At 47.7% G+C, this 12,728-nt stretch overlaps 1 long non-coding RNA gene across 1 annotated transcript in view; it reads left to right on the top strand.

Annotated features, from left to right (window-relative positions):
* LOC112543911 (uncharacterized) overlaps positions 1 to 12,076 on the top strand; it is a 28,557-nt gene extending 16,481 nt beyond the window's left edge. Inside the window, exons 2-3 of the long non-coding RNA XR_012901992.1 lie at positions 9,262 to 9,610; positions 11,935 to 12,076. This is a non-coding gene — a long non-coding RNA (uncharacterized LOC112543911). The remainder of the gene's footprint in view (positions 1 to 9,261; positions 9,611 to 11,934) is intronic.
* Positions 12,077 to 12,728: the final 652 nt, after the last annotated feature.

Genomic DNA, 12,728 nt, shown 5'->3' with positions numbered 1-12,728 from the left:
GGTGTCAGGGGTGGGATGCACTGCACCCCGTGGATGGAGCTTCCAGCGGCGAGCGACAAGGCGCAGTAGAAGCAAGAGCCCTGGAGCCAGGCGTGCTGGAGACAGAGCGAAGTGGTTCCTGGGAATCGTGGGGCGCTGCAGCACTAGACTGGTGAGTCTGCACCGAGGGGCCCAGCGGGCAGATGGCCTACGCCCAACTCTTGAAGGCAGAGCTGGTGGGGCTGTGTAGAGAGAGGGGCTTGCCTGTGCAGAAAGCAACCAAGGCCCAGCTGATTGCCCAGCAAAAGAGAATGACCAGCCACAGGGCCAGGATCTTGTCCCCAGGGGAAGCAGCCAGACCTCCCCTGAGAGTGTGTCAGGCTCAGAGAGGGGGAGGAGCGCTGGAACCCATCGGAGAGATGAGACAGCGTCTCCCGGGAGGCCTGCAAGTAATAGCCCATCTAGGGCAGGGGCCAGCCCAGCGGAGCTGCGGCGGCTGGAGATCCAGCTGCGGATCAAGGAATTGGAAGTAGAGGACCGAGAGAGGGACCGCCAGGACCGAGAGAAGGAGCGCCAAGATCGAGAGAGGCAGCGACAGCATGAGCTGGCCATGGCAGAGCGGAGAACTGGCGGGGCACCGGCTGCGCCAAGTGCAGATGGGCCCCAAGGTCCCAGGACTGCCAGACGCTTGGAGAGGCTCATGGTGGCCCAATTGAAGGACATGGGTGACATAGACGGGTTCCTCAGTGCCTTTGAGAGGGCCTGTGGACTGCAACGGGTCCCCCCGGCTGACTGGCTGCAGGAGCTCATCCCTGCACTGAACCAGGAGGCGGCCGGAGTGCTCAGTCAGCTGGAGGACCTACAGCCAGGGGATTATAACCGAGTCAAGGAGGCCCTGCTGCACAAGTTCGGGCTGACCCCCGAGATGTACAGGAAGAAGTTCCGGGGGGTACAGAAAGGGCCACGGGAGACCTATGTGGATCTGGCCTCCCGCCTGGCGCAATACGGCCGCAAGTGGGTCTCGGGAGTCGGAGCCCAGACCGCAGAGGAGCTGCTCAAGCTGGTCATGATGGAGCAGTTCTATGAAGTGTGCCCACCCAAACTGAGGCTGTGGCTCAAGGACCGGAGACCAGAGAACCCCCAGGAGGCCGGGAGACTGGCGGATGAGTTCACGGAGAGCCGGTCCGGGTGTGAACGGGAGTCCCGGAGAGAAAGGGAACCGCGCAGAGACCGGATCTCGGCTGAGCGACAGAGGGAGTCAACTACGGGGCGAGACCAAGGAACAGATCGTCTGCGCCCCAGAGAACCAGCCAGGCCCTGGACAGAGACAGCCCAAAGCCTAACTTGCCAGCGCTGTGGGCAAAAAGGCCACAAGAGGGCTCAGTGCACCAGGTCCCAGGACCGGGGACTTTCCAGGGTTAACTGGCTGGGGCGGGAGGAAGGGCAGGCTGCCCCAGAGGCAGGGGCTGGCCGGCAAACCTCAGCTCAGAGAGAGGGGAAGGATGCTCAGTGCACCTCCCCTGGGAGGTCTGATTCTCAGGAGGCGGATTTCTCTGTGTACCGGGTGGGGGCAGGACGGCCCCTGCGGAGCGAGTGCCTCATACCCCTTGAGGTGGATGGTAGGAAGGTGACGGGCTTCTGGGACACGGGGGCGGAGGTGACTCTGGCCCGATCTGACATAGTGGCCCCAGACCGGATACTACCCCACACGCAGCTGACCCTGAAGGGCATAGATGGGTCCCCGTTTAAGGTGCCTGTAGCCCGGGTGCATCTGAAATGGGGGGCCAAGGAGGGCCTCAAGGAAGTGGGCGTGCACCCGCACTTGCCCACCGAGGTGCTGATGGGGAATGACCTAGAGGAGTGGCTCCATGAATCCCAGCGGGCTCTAGTCACTACCCGGAGCCAGAGCCAGCGGGGGGCTGACAACGTGGGTCCAGGGAAGGACTCCTGGCAGCGTCCTCAGGGTCCCATCCCAGTGGACACGGGGTCCAGCCAGGCTGGGACTCCGGACCTAGGCAAAGGTGGGGAACAGGTCCCGATCCCTGCCTCAGCAGCTGAATTCCAGGCTGAGGTGCAGGCAGACCCCTCCTTGCAGAGGCTGAGGGACCAGACTGGCCTCCGTGTAGCTCAGCCCCGGGGGAGAGGTGGCCAGGAGAGATTCCTGCGGGAGCGTGGACTCCTGTTCCGTGAATGGCTTCCCCCCAGGAAGGCGAGGGCATGGGGGGTCCAGCGGCAGCTGGTCGTCCCCCGAAAGTATCGCCTCAAGCTGCTGTATTTGGCCCACGACATCCCCGTTGGGGGCCACCGGGGGATCCGGAGCACCCGGCTGAGGCTGCTCCAGCACTTCTATTGGCCAGGAATCTTTACAGCCGTGCAGCGGTACTGCCGGTCCTGTGACTCCTGCCAGAGGGGCGGGAAGGCCCAAGACAGTAGGAAAGCGGCTTGGGGGTCTCTACCCCAGATAGAGGACCCTCTGGGTTTGCTGAGAGAGTTATGGGAGGGGAAGTCCTCCCTGGATGGAGCATCGGGGATGGAAGCCGCCCTGGCTGTCCAGAGAAGGCTCGCTGGGCTCATGGCCCCGGCCCGAGAGACCCTGGCCAGAGATCAAGGCCAGCGGAAGGGTGGGTGTGACCCCCGAGGACAGGCCTGTGCCAGTCACCCTGGAGCGGGGCAGCGAGTGGACAGAGGGAAGCCAGCTCATGTGGGGCCTCGCCGCGGCCGGCCCGAGTCAAGGGGAGCACCCATGTCCCCAGGCGGGTTCCCACGCAGAGGACCCGAACTTCCCTAGGTCACGAGCGGAGTGACCCTGCTCAGTTCGCTCTCGGAGGGGGGAGAACTGTGACATAGTGGGGGTACCTGGCTGGTTTCTATGCTGCTGGCTCTGGGGGAACCCCCACTGGCTGCCGTGGGTACCACGACCCAGCAAAACAGGATGAGTCACTATGCAAATCAGTGGCCAGACACCCCCCATGGAGAGGAACAAAGGAAGGGGGAATGCTGCCCTGGCTGGGGGGCAGGGCTGGAAGTTAGTTAGTTGGTTGCTGGCTGTCTGAGAGCATGGAGGAGAGCTTAGGGGAAGGGGCTGGAGTATAGGGGCCCAGTCTCCCCCATCTCAAGGGGGCCTGAGGCATCCTAGCCCAGCTCTGGGACCAGATTACATCTATGCTGTGCTGTATCCTGGAGAGGCAATAAACTTCCTCTAGTCCACCGGCTGGTGCAGTCTGTTTGTGCCATTTCGGGGTGCAGGAGACGGGGGAACCCCATCGCGCCGTCACATACATACAAGCAGAACTGTTGGGTTTTTAAATATCAATAGTCCCAAACAACTTATTTTCAAAGCAATGGATGCTCCACCAAGTCTGAAAAATTGGTGAACAGTGTGATTGTTGACATAGCTCTTCTCTGGTGCTCCATCTTCTATAAAGTCCTGGTTCACTTTAATCTGTTCACACACAGATTAGAGTAAGCCACTTGCAGAGCTGTCATCAGCTGAAGGCAGTAAAGAAACTAAAGGGAAAGAGAAAAATAGGTGGAAGTGTCATAAAGGAGACAAAGCCATGCCTTATGAGAATGCTGAATAATATATACTGCAGTGCAATGACAAGAATGCTGTATAGATGCAACAGCTATTGCACAGTTTTTTGACTTTTAGAAGGATGGGAAATAAACAAAATGCATACAAAAGGGCCAGTGTAAATACATGGATTTAATGTTTTACTTTCTCAAATGGCAGCAAGCAAATGGCTATGGGTTCCTTTTCAATCTGTATTTCTAAATTTTAGAAGCATGTACCACACTTCGTAGTAAGCCCCCACAGATCTGCTTTGATTCTGCTAGTGCAGAACAGAATGAGAGCTAATGTAGATTTGAAATGCTTCTTTATTTCTCCAACTCTCAACCTTGTCAGATCTGAAGGGAGCCCTCACTGATTTGCTGAAGGCCCATGGAAAGCTGACTGGTCACCAGATCCAGTTCTCCTTATTTTCAGGAGACAGATGTATTTTTAGTTTCTTTTAATGCAGTCAAACTCTTTCCTGGTGTTATCCCTTCATTTAAACAGTTGCTGTAGGGATTTTATGGGAAGAGAGGTCACCTATGAAATCACAATTCAGAGATAATGCATCAATGAGACCAGCTCTATGGTAAAACGTGATTCACACTAAAAGGCTGCCTTAAAGGACTGACAGAGTTAAGCCTAGTTTACACTAGTAATTTTTTCTGGTATAATAATGTCATTTTTATAACAGCAAAAGACCTAATGTAGACACAGTTATATTGGCAAGACAGTGCTTTTGCCAATATAGCTTATTTCATTCAGGGGATTAGTATAAACTATACTGATAAAAGTGTTTTGTTTTCCCCCAGTATAGCTATACTGGCTCAGCTTTTGTGGCAAAGTCCTGTGTAGTATAGATCAGGCTTAAGACTAGTTTTTTTAAACCTTTGTTTTCTTAGTTTAGCATCAGGAACAATTTACCACGCTCCATAGTTTGCTTTAACAGATCAGGGCTATTTACCTGACATCATCATCACTACTCATGTCCCTCCAAGCTATTCATGGACAGTGCAACTAGAGACCCAAAGTTCAGATTACTAGGCTGGGAGGCAGTATTTGCTTTGGCAGGACTCTAGCTGTAGAACTCCTTGCCAGAAGAAGCTTCCTCTGATATTATCTATAATTATCATTTTTACACCCTTATCACAACTGCACTGCAGATGCATAGCTGACGCAAGTCAGTGTAACTCCAAAGGAGCACTGTGGATTTACACCATTTGCAGCTCTGGCTCCATAGCCACAGCTCTGTCTGACTGTCCACCCACTTGTTTTGTATCATACCACACATAAAAAAACATCTCTGGGCCATTTATTTTCAGATGTGTTACTTTTCTGTAATTATAGTGAATGAGTTAATTGAGTCTTCAGTTCTATGTGAAATATGCTAACTATAGCATCCTCTGAATAATTTCAGAGAAAATGATCAAGGCTGAATAAGGGAAGGAGGGAATGCAGGGGAAAGACATTTGGTGCATGCGGCTGTCTCAAGCCATTGCGTAATCCTTCTAAGTCACTAGCATGAGTCAGTCTTTTCAGAAAGTTTGAAGGGTTTGGTAAATTGTTCCTAATGCTGGACTAAAATAAATAAAAATAAATAAATAAATTAGCAAACAGGCTGTTTGTGAACACACTTCAGTACGATTTGTTTCCTTAGAGTATCCAACAGGTAAAATTACTTAGCGCAAGTCAATGGCTGAAGAGAGGAATGAGTCAGTATCTTAAAAGATGTGAGAGAATTTCAGATTGATGGGACAGAAAAAGCAACACGGGAATCCTCATCTGTCCATGTGATACTAGGAGCCCCTCTATTCACACCCTACTGTCATAATATTTGTACAGAATATGCCAGGTTCAGGCTTGTGGGCTGCTGGTGGGGTAAGAGCGCTGAACCAAAGCTACACAGTCACAAGACACCTTATAAGGCAGAGGGTAACTAATCCCCTTCCTGACCTACATGAACTTTGGAACAACACACTGCAGCATTTCAGGAAAAGGATGCAGAGAAGATTAAGGGTGTTTTCTATACTGCAGACTATACCGGACTCCCACGAAGGCTGGCATATGTTAATCAAGCCCACCTCAGAGCATTCACACTGCAGTGTGGTACAAGCCCCATATCTTACATCCACACAGGAATTTAAGGGCTTTGAGTGTGGATGGTAAGGGGGTGAGGGCAACTACATATGGCAAGCTGGCAGTGTAGATCTACCACCCTAAGTCTGAACAGGATGTACAGATGTGGCAGAATGAGAGGGTAAATTACACACATGCCTTTTAACAGAGTGCTAGAGGAAGGAAACTGGATACAGCTTACTAGTAAATATTCATACACAGAACAGGTACAACAAGGCAGCAACCAGGTTAGCTGCCTCACTCTGCCTCCTGCTGATTCATCATAATCCTGACCTGAGAGCACTACCTCTGGGGAAGTCAGGGCATTTCATTCACATTCAGTTCATGGGCCTCACAGCTGAGACTGCAAGTGAGGGTGCCAATGGGTGCAAATCTGCTGAATATGTTGATTTCTGCATATGAGCGCCTGTCTACCAGGAACTGGACTGAGTCCACATGTTGATTTCTTATTGTCCAAACAACTGGCCGGGGCTATGGATGGTCTCAGCAGCAGCCAACAAACTGCAATGGACAGAATCCAAAGGTGAGAATATCAGCCCCTTCTCCTCCACCAAGAGCACAGCCAGCAGGGTCTTCCACCTAGCACACAGACCCTCCCGCTTCTCAGAACAAACTCCGCCTTGGTTTGGGCGAAGTGCACAATTGAAGAGTTGCTGTTTTCAAGATGACAGTACTGGACCCTCGTTTGGAAGGGCTTGATTGTTACAAACTATCCCAGGGATGGGAAATGAGTACAGTCTGTTCTGATGCGGTGTGACCCTGTCAACCTTGACATTAGAAGAGTTACAAAGGTCCAGATCTTTATATGTGGCGAGGGAATTTCACTGAGCAACTTCAGAGGGGCTTGGGGTGCAGAGTGGCATTAAGTCATCTCTACACTCCCAAACTTGAGCTTATTGTGCACCAGGGCAGTTACCAAAAGGCTGTTAAGGAAAACAGGAATTTTTGAGGGGGCCTGGATGTGCCTGTTCCTCCATATTGTACCCTCAATACTAGCCATTGATCAAGAAGCTGGGAGGGGGCGGGGGGAGAGCCATGCAAATTTAATATGCCTTGCAGTGCAAAGGAGCCCTAAGGCAGGGGAGAATCTGGGTCAAGTTCTCTGAACAAGAGATTTCATCTGCAAATCACAACCAAGCATTCTCATCTCATTACATTCTGCCCATCACTGAAGAAGTGACTGTCTGGAACATTTGGTTTGAGTGTCACAGTGAAGGTTGTTGAAGGTCAAGCAGGACTGTTATGCTCTTGACAGTGAGTTGATTAGATACACAGATGAATATAATGCTGCCTTTTAAAACTAGCCATTACCTGTGTTGTCTAAACATTAGTTGTTGTCCAGGAGAAATTGAATCATAAATCTAATTCAGTGTTCTCGAAAACTAGTATGGCCTGCAGCCTGCTGCCCAATGTTAAATTAGATTTTCAAGTTATTTATTTCTGCATTGAAGAACTTGTAAGTCACAATCCTAGTTCCCCAAACAGAATGTCTATGTCTTTGTGTATGCAAGTAAATAATCCTCTCAAATGAGTTTCTATGTTGAATCTGCATATGGTAGATGCCAAATATGTCCCTTCATGCTCCCCAGAATTTATATGGTACCCAGAAGGAAGGGATGTCTTGCTAAGTTAGACCTCTCTTTTCTGTCTTCGACTTTGATCCAGCCAAGTACTTATGCCACTTGCAGCACTGTATATACTTATGAAATTTGGCATGATATTCAATCTCTCTCAGGAGAGGCTCTGACTGGAATAGAGACTGAAGGAAGACAGAGGGGGGAGGAGAAAGATTGTGCATGATCTCCCTGCATTAGGCTTGGCAACAGGCATTCCTATCAGTCTGATGAGCACAAATTTCACTTCTTTGGGCCTGGACTAGAGCAGATTTGCTTATTTTCCTCTAATGTGTCTCTGAGGAGTCTTGACTTGATGATGTCTGTTATCAAAAACAGAGGAAAACCTTTTTAAAAAAAATTCATAATGGAAACCAAAAGTTGACAAAGTAGGTAAAGTAGGTTTTAGAAGAATTTAAACATTCCCCTTCAGCAACATGCACTCAGACACCATAGACATCATCGACATCTTTACTCAGGCTGCCATCTTTACTCAGGCTGATTTGGGGCCTACTCTCAGAGTAGAGCACTAGTCAAGTCAGGCGCAAGGTACTCACTAGGAACAAGGATGGCTAAATCTTATTTTACACATCCAGAAATGGCTTGAAACACAGTCCCTGTAAAAAAAAAAAAAAAAAAAAAAAAAAAAAAAAAAAAAAAGCTTCAGGGGGCAGTTGAGTTAGTCTGTAACAGGAAAAACTTAAAAAACAACGAATAGTCTGGTAGCACCTTAAAGACCAACAAAACATGCAGATGGTATCATGAGCTTTCGTGGGCACAGCCCACTTCTTTAGATGATAACCCACGAAAGCTCATGATACCATCTACATGTTTTGTTAGTCTTGAAGGTGCTACTAGATTATTTGTTGTTTTTTAAAATAGTCCCTGTACAGTCAGCAAAGGAAAGCTTTACTGCTCTATTCAGTCAGAGAACCTGTCGCAAACACAGTGCCCAGATCAAGGCTGCTATCCTCTTCCCCTGAGATATTCAGATATGGCACACAGGAAATGTCAATGTCTCCCTAAATGCCCTGCTCCCTTGTACCTAGCTAGGATCGTATACTTTTTCAAATAAATGGCTTTCCCCACCATTACTCCTCCAGTATGTAGGGGTTACTAATCTATGCACTGATCTGATGACTCAGAGGGAAGACTGTTTTTCTCTACCAAAATTAACTACAGGAGACAATTGCTAATTTGCGTCAGTGCTTGGAAGGTTCCATTGACAATTACTAGATTTCTACACATTTGTAAGGAAGGTTTTAGCCCTCTAAGGCGCTGCCCAGCCTGGTCAATTTCCAAGAGGGAAAGTGGAGTCAGGAGCAATCAGCTCCTCTCAGGTTCTATGAAACAACTCACAGATCAGACATTCTCTGAACAAATGAGAGAGAAAAAAATGGCATCAGCAAAATCCACATTGTTCATTTATTTTGAAAGTGAATTATTTATTGTTGTAATTCAGAGTGTACCAGTCACTATTCTCCAGTAGTAGTAATGAAGCTTTAATATTAGACTTCTCCATAGTATTCAGTGAATCCATTTTTACTGACAAGCAGGGGAGGCCACAAGCATCTGAAAACTATCACATTTTCAGATGAGCAAAGTAATAATTAGGTTCCAGCATCAATTCATTGCCTGTGGCAGCGGGTCATCTGTGCTGTGCCAGGATAGAGCTCCATTTCCTGTCATGGGAGTCTGGGAGGGTGCAGCAGCCCACCTGCACCTAGAAAACTGCAGGATTGGGGATTCAGCTTAGAGTTTCAATAGAAGAGGTTTCATATTGCAGGCACAGTAGAACCTCAGAGTTACGAGTTCCAGAGTTATCAACTATGACAAGCATATTTTTATAAAGCGTACGGAATGCCTTGTGATATGAACGTCATAACAGATACGCTTTATGCAAGATGCCTCATGTAACAAGTCATTGGAAAGGTTGCAATTTATTGAATCCCATTTGTATTCATGTTGTCATTTTTGTAGATCAAGTGAAGAATATTGAACTGTGTACTGTAATTGCAAATTTGCTGCTTTGGGTCACTCCCACTAATTACATTTCAAGGCTGTGATGACCATTAGCAAGAGACAATGGAGCTTAACCTTCCTGTGGATGTGTGGGTTATCCTGTGACAGAGACAGTGTTGCAGAGACATGTGACCATGACACCATCCAACTCTGTACGTTTCCATGAGAGCAGGAAAAGGGGGTCAACCTGAAACTCCCACTTTTTGCAAATCCTATGTAAGGGTGGGGAGTGAGGTAATCCTGGACATCGGTTCTCACCTGGGACTTCACCTCAGATAACTGCTGGAAACAACAAGACTGAACAAAGGTAAGGAACTGGGCCCAGGCTGGAAGCTTGTCTGGTCTTTGAGGATTATCAGAACAACTTTTATGGTGAGATATTACATGTAACTAGTTTCTTTAATGTATTAATCTTAGCTTGTGTGTTTGGTTTTATTTTGCTTAGTAACCTACTTTGTTCTGTCTGCTTTTGATCTTACTTTTTATACTTATCACTTTTGTTTACTAATAACCCCAGTGTAAATAATTGTTACCTGGTGTGGGGAGAGGAACAGTTTGTACATCTCTCTCTTCTCTATTAGGGATGTTAAATTTAGTTCAATCAACTATTTGATAAGTGGAGGAGCAGCAGCGGGGTTAGCTCCTGGCCCCAGGAGCTAACCCTGCTGTGGCTCTACCTTTTAAATTTATTAAGAGCCAACAGCTTAAGGCTGATTCAAGTAGTGGGGACCTAGCACAAGCTGGGAATCGGCTGTTCCAGGATAAGAGTCATTAAACTCTCAATACATTTAAAAAGCACAGGCACAGCATCTGAGACTGGACATGAGCCAGGAATCAGCAGATTCTCAGCTCATGCCCAGTCCCTGCTACCTCTCTGCTTCCCCTACCCTCCTGCAGAGACAGTGCTGGGGGAACTGGCTTTTAAGCCAGCTCTCCCCAGAACCAGCTGCTGCTCCCCACACCTTGCTGCCTCTCATACAGCGGGGAGAGGGAGAAGCGACTAGTTGAGGGACTAGACGATTATCCAATAAGCATAAGCTTATACTTATCGGATAGTTGACTAGTTGTTTACATCCCTATTCTCTATTCAGCATAAGATGGATTTATCTAGGGTTCAGCTCCCAGAGTGGCTGTGTACTGAGTGCTGCACTGCTTTCAGTGTATGTCTGCATCAGAGACCAACAAAAAACAAAACTCCAAAACCACAAACACGTGTCAGTGCTATGTTAAATGTAAATGACTAAAAAGTAAAGGTAAAGCATCATTTTTCTCCAAACAGTAAGATTTCAAAGCTGTATTAAGCCAACGTTCAGTTGTAAACTTTGGAAACTTTTGTGATTGTCAGCCTCAAATTCTCCATTCCCTTTAACACTTTCCCCCCTCCACTCCTTACTAACACAACCTTACTCTTTTTTCAGACTTGATTTTCTTTGATGTGACATTCCTGCTGTGCTCACCCCCATTAATAGAACAAACACACACACCAGACTGCTTATCTAATCCCTTCATGGTTTCTATTCTGCTCCATGTCCCTTCTCCAGACTTTCCAGAGCTTCTCCATGTAGGTCCCTAGCCTTTCCTCCTTTGTCTTCATTGCCCCCTTTGTCTTGACTGGCTATGTCAGGTGATGTTTTTCCCACCTTGCCTTTGTTTCTGTTTCCCCTAGTCATCCTGCCATGGGCAATGGTTAAACATAGGACATAGAGGCAGGCGCCCCAGCCCCACCCATTCCGCGCAAGGCCAGTCCCCCACAGGAGCCAAAACACACCCACCCACACTGCAGGGCCAAGCCTCCAGCCCCCATAGGAACTTCCATGGCCCCAGAGCACCATGGGAAGCATGGGTGGTGTGTGGCCCCAGCCTCCCTACCCTGGAGCATGGGGAGGGTGCACTGCCCCAGCTTCGGCCTGGCTGAAACCCAGGGGCAGCAACATACCTCCCAGAACACCTATTGCTTTACCACAGCTCCTGGAGTTCTGGGGGTGGAGTGTGGGCGGGGCCATGCCTGGCACTTTGGGAAGGCAATGCCTACCACTGCCTCTTATACCCACTGCTCAGGCATCCTGCCGCAACTCCTAACATCCTTCTCCACCAGGCTTGCCCACTGTCAGACTTTTAGCAGATTTCTCATGCCACTAAGGACAGCCTCAAAAAACCCCTCGCTCTTTCGATGGTGTCACTGCTGTGGATTTCACCAGGGCCATAGTCCAGAGTTTCATTAACATGCAGATGTAAGAGAAAGAGAGCATGACCTTTCTTCAACTATTCCCATTAGTGCCTTTATGGCTCACACCCACTTAAGGAATCAGAGATATTATTTCTCCAGTAAGTGAAATCTGAAAATGTATTTGGTCTATTTTTATGAACAGCAGCAAGAAATTGGATGAGAGAGGGAAGTGAGCCCCTGTGACACTAAACTGTAGCATTATAACGTCCCTTTAGAGATGCTCTCCTCCTCCCCTGGATCTCTGCCTTCCTACCGCTGTGCATCGCACCTTGTAACTAGCCTGCAAGAAGACTTACCATTTAATCGCGAATATAATGTGCACTTTTTTCCCCCGAGTTTTTTGGGGTCAAAGTCGGGGTGCGCATTATATATAGGGGTTATTGTTTAAAGTTTTGTTTTGGCAGTTTTATGTCAGAAGACGACGAACCTCCGCTATGACGACGCCATGCTAAGACAGCAGTAAACATGAAATCAACATCAACTGAAATGGCAGAGATTCCTAGAATGATTTAAAATATTTAAAAACAATAAATAATATGAAGTAATATGAAATTTATGTCTTAGTTGTATGAAATAGTTTATAGTTAATTAATTGCTGACATTTATGAAAATAAGTTATAAACATGGACACTGGATGTGAAGTTGAATTTTATTCCCATAGACTAGCAATCATATAAACTTTCAAAAGAGTAAGTAAATCAATAGTTCAAATATGCAAATATGGTAATAGTCAGTTTCATTGAGAGAAATTGATCGCCACGTACTCTATAGTCATACGCTCACATGCAATCAACTGGCAATACAAAAAGGCAGGAAATACGACGCGCCAGAATACCATAGACTTGCAATCGAATAGACTACATTTAACGACACCTTCCTATCTATGATGATGGGTATTATAAAATACATGTACAATGGGCAAAGTTGGGGTGCGCATTATATATAGGAGTATACATTTTTTCATTAAGATAAAATTCAAAATATCAGGGTGCGCATTATACATCAATGCGCATTATATTCAAGATTTTACAGTACTTGTATGGGTCACATTCATATAGCCACATTTTTTACCTTACTCCTTTCCCCCATAATTTCTCACTCTTGTTGGTATGACAGTTGGAGCACCCAGCTCTGCAAAGTGCAATAAGTGGGACTGTCACTCCCCACGATGGTCTCTGCAAGCTGCCGTGGCAGCAGA

This window comes from Pelodiscus sinensis, chromosome 2 (assembly GCF_052426305.1).
Source record: "Pelodiscus sinensis isolate ZL-2025 chromosome 2, ASM5242630v1, whole genome shotgun sequence".
NCBI lineage: Eukaryota > Metazoa > Chordata > Testudines > Trionychidae > Pelodiscus > Pelodiscus sinensis.
The sequence above is the reverse complement of the archived record's forward strand: the minus strand, read 5'-3'. Positions and strand labels throughout refer to the sequence as shown.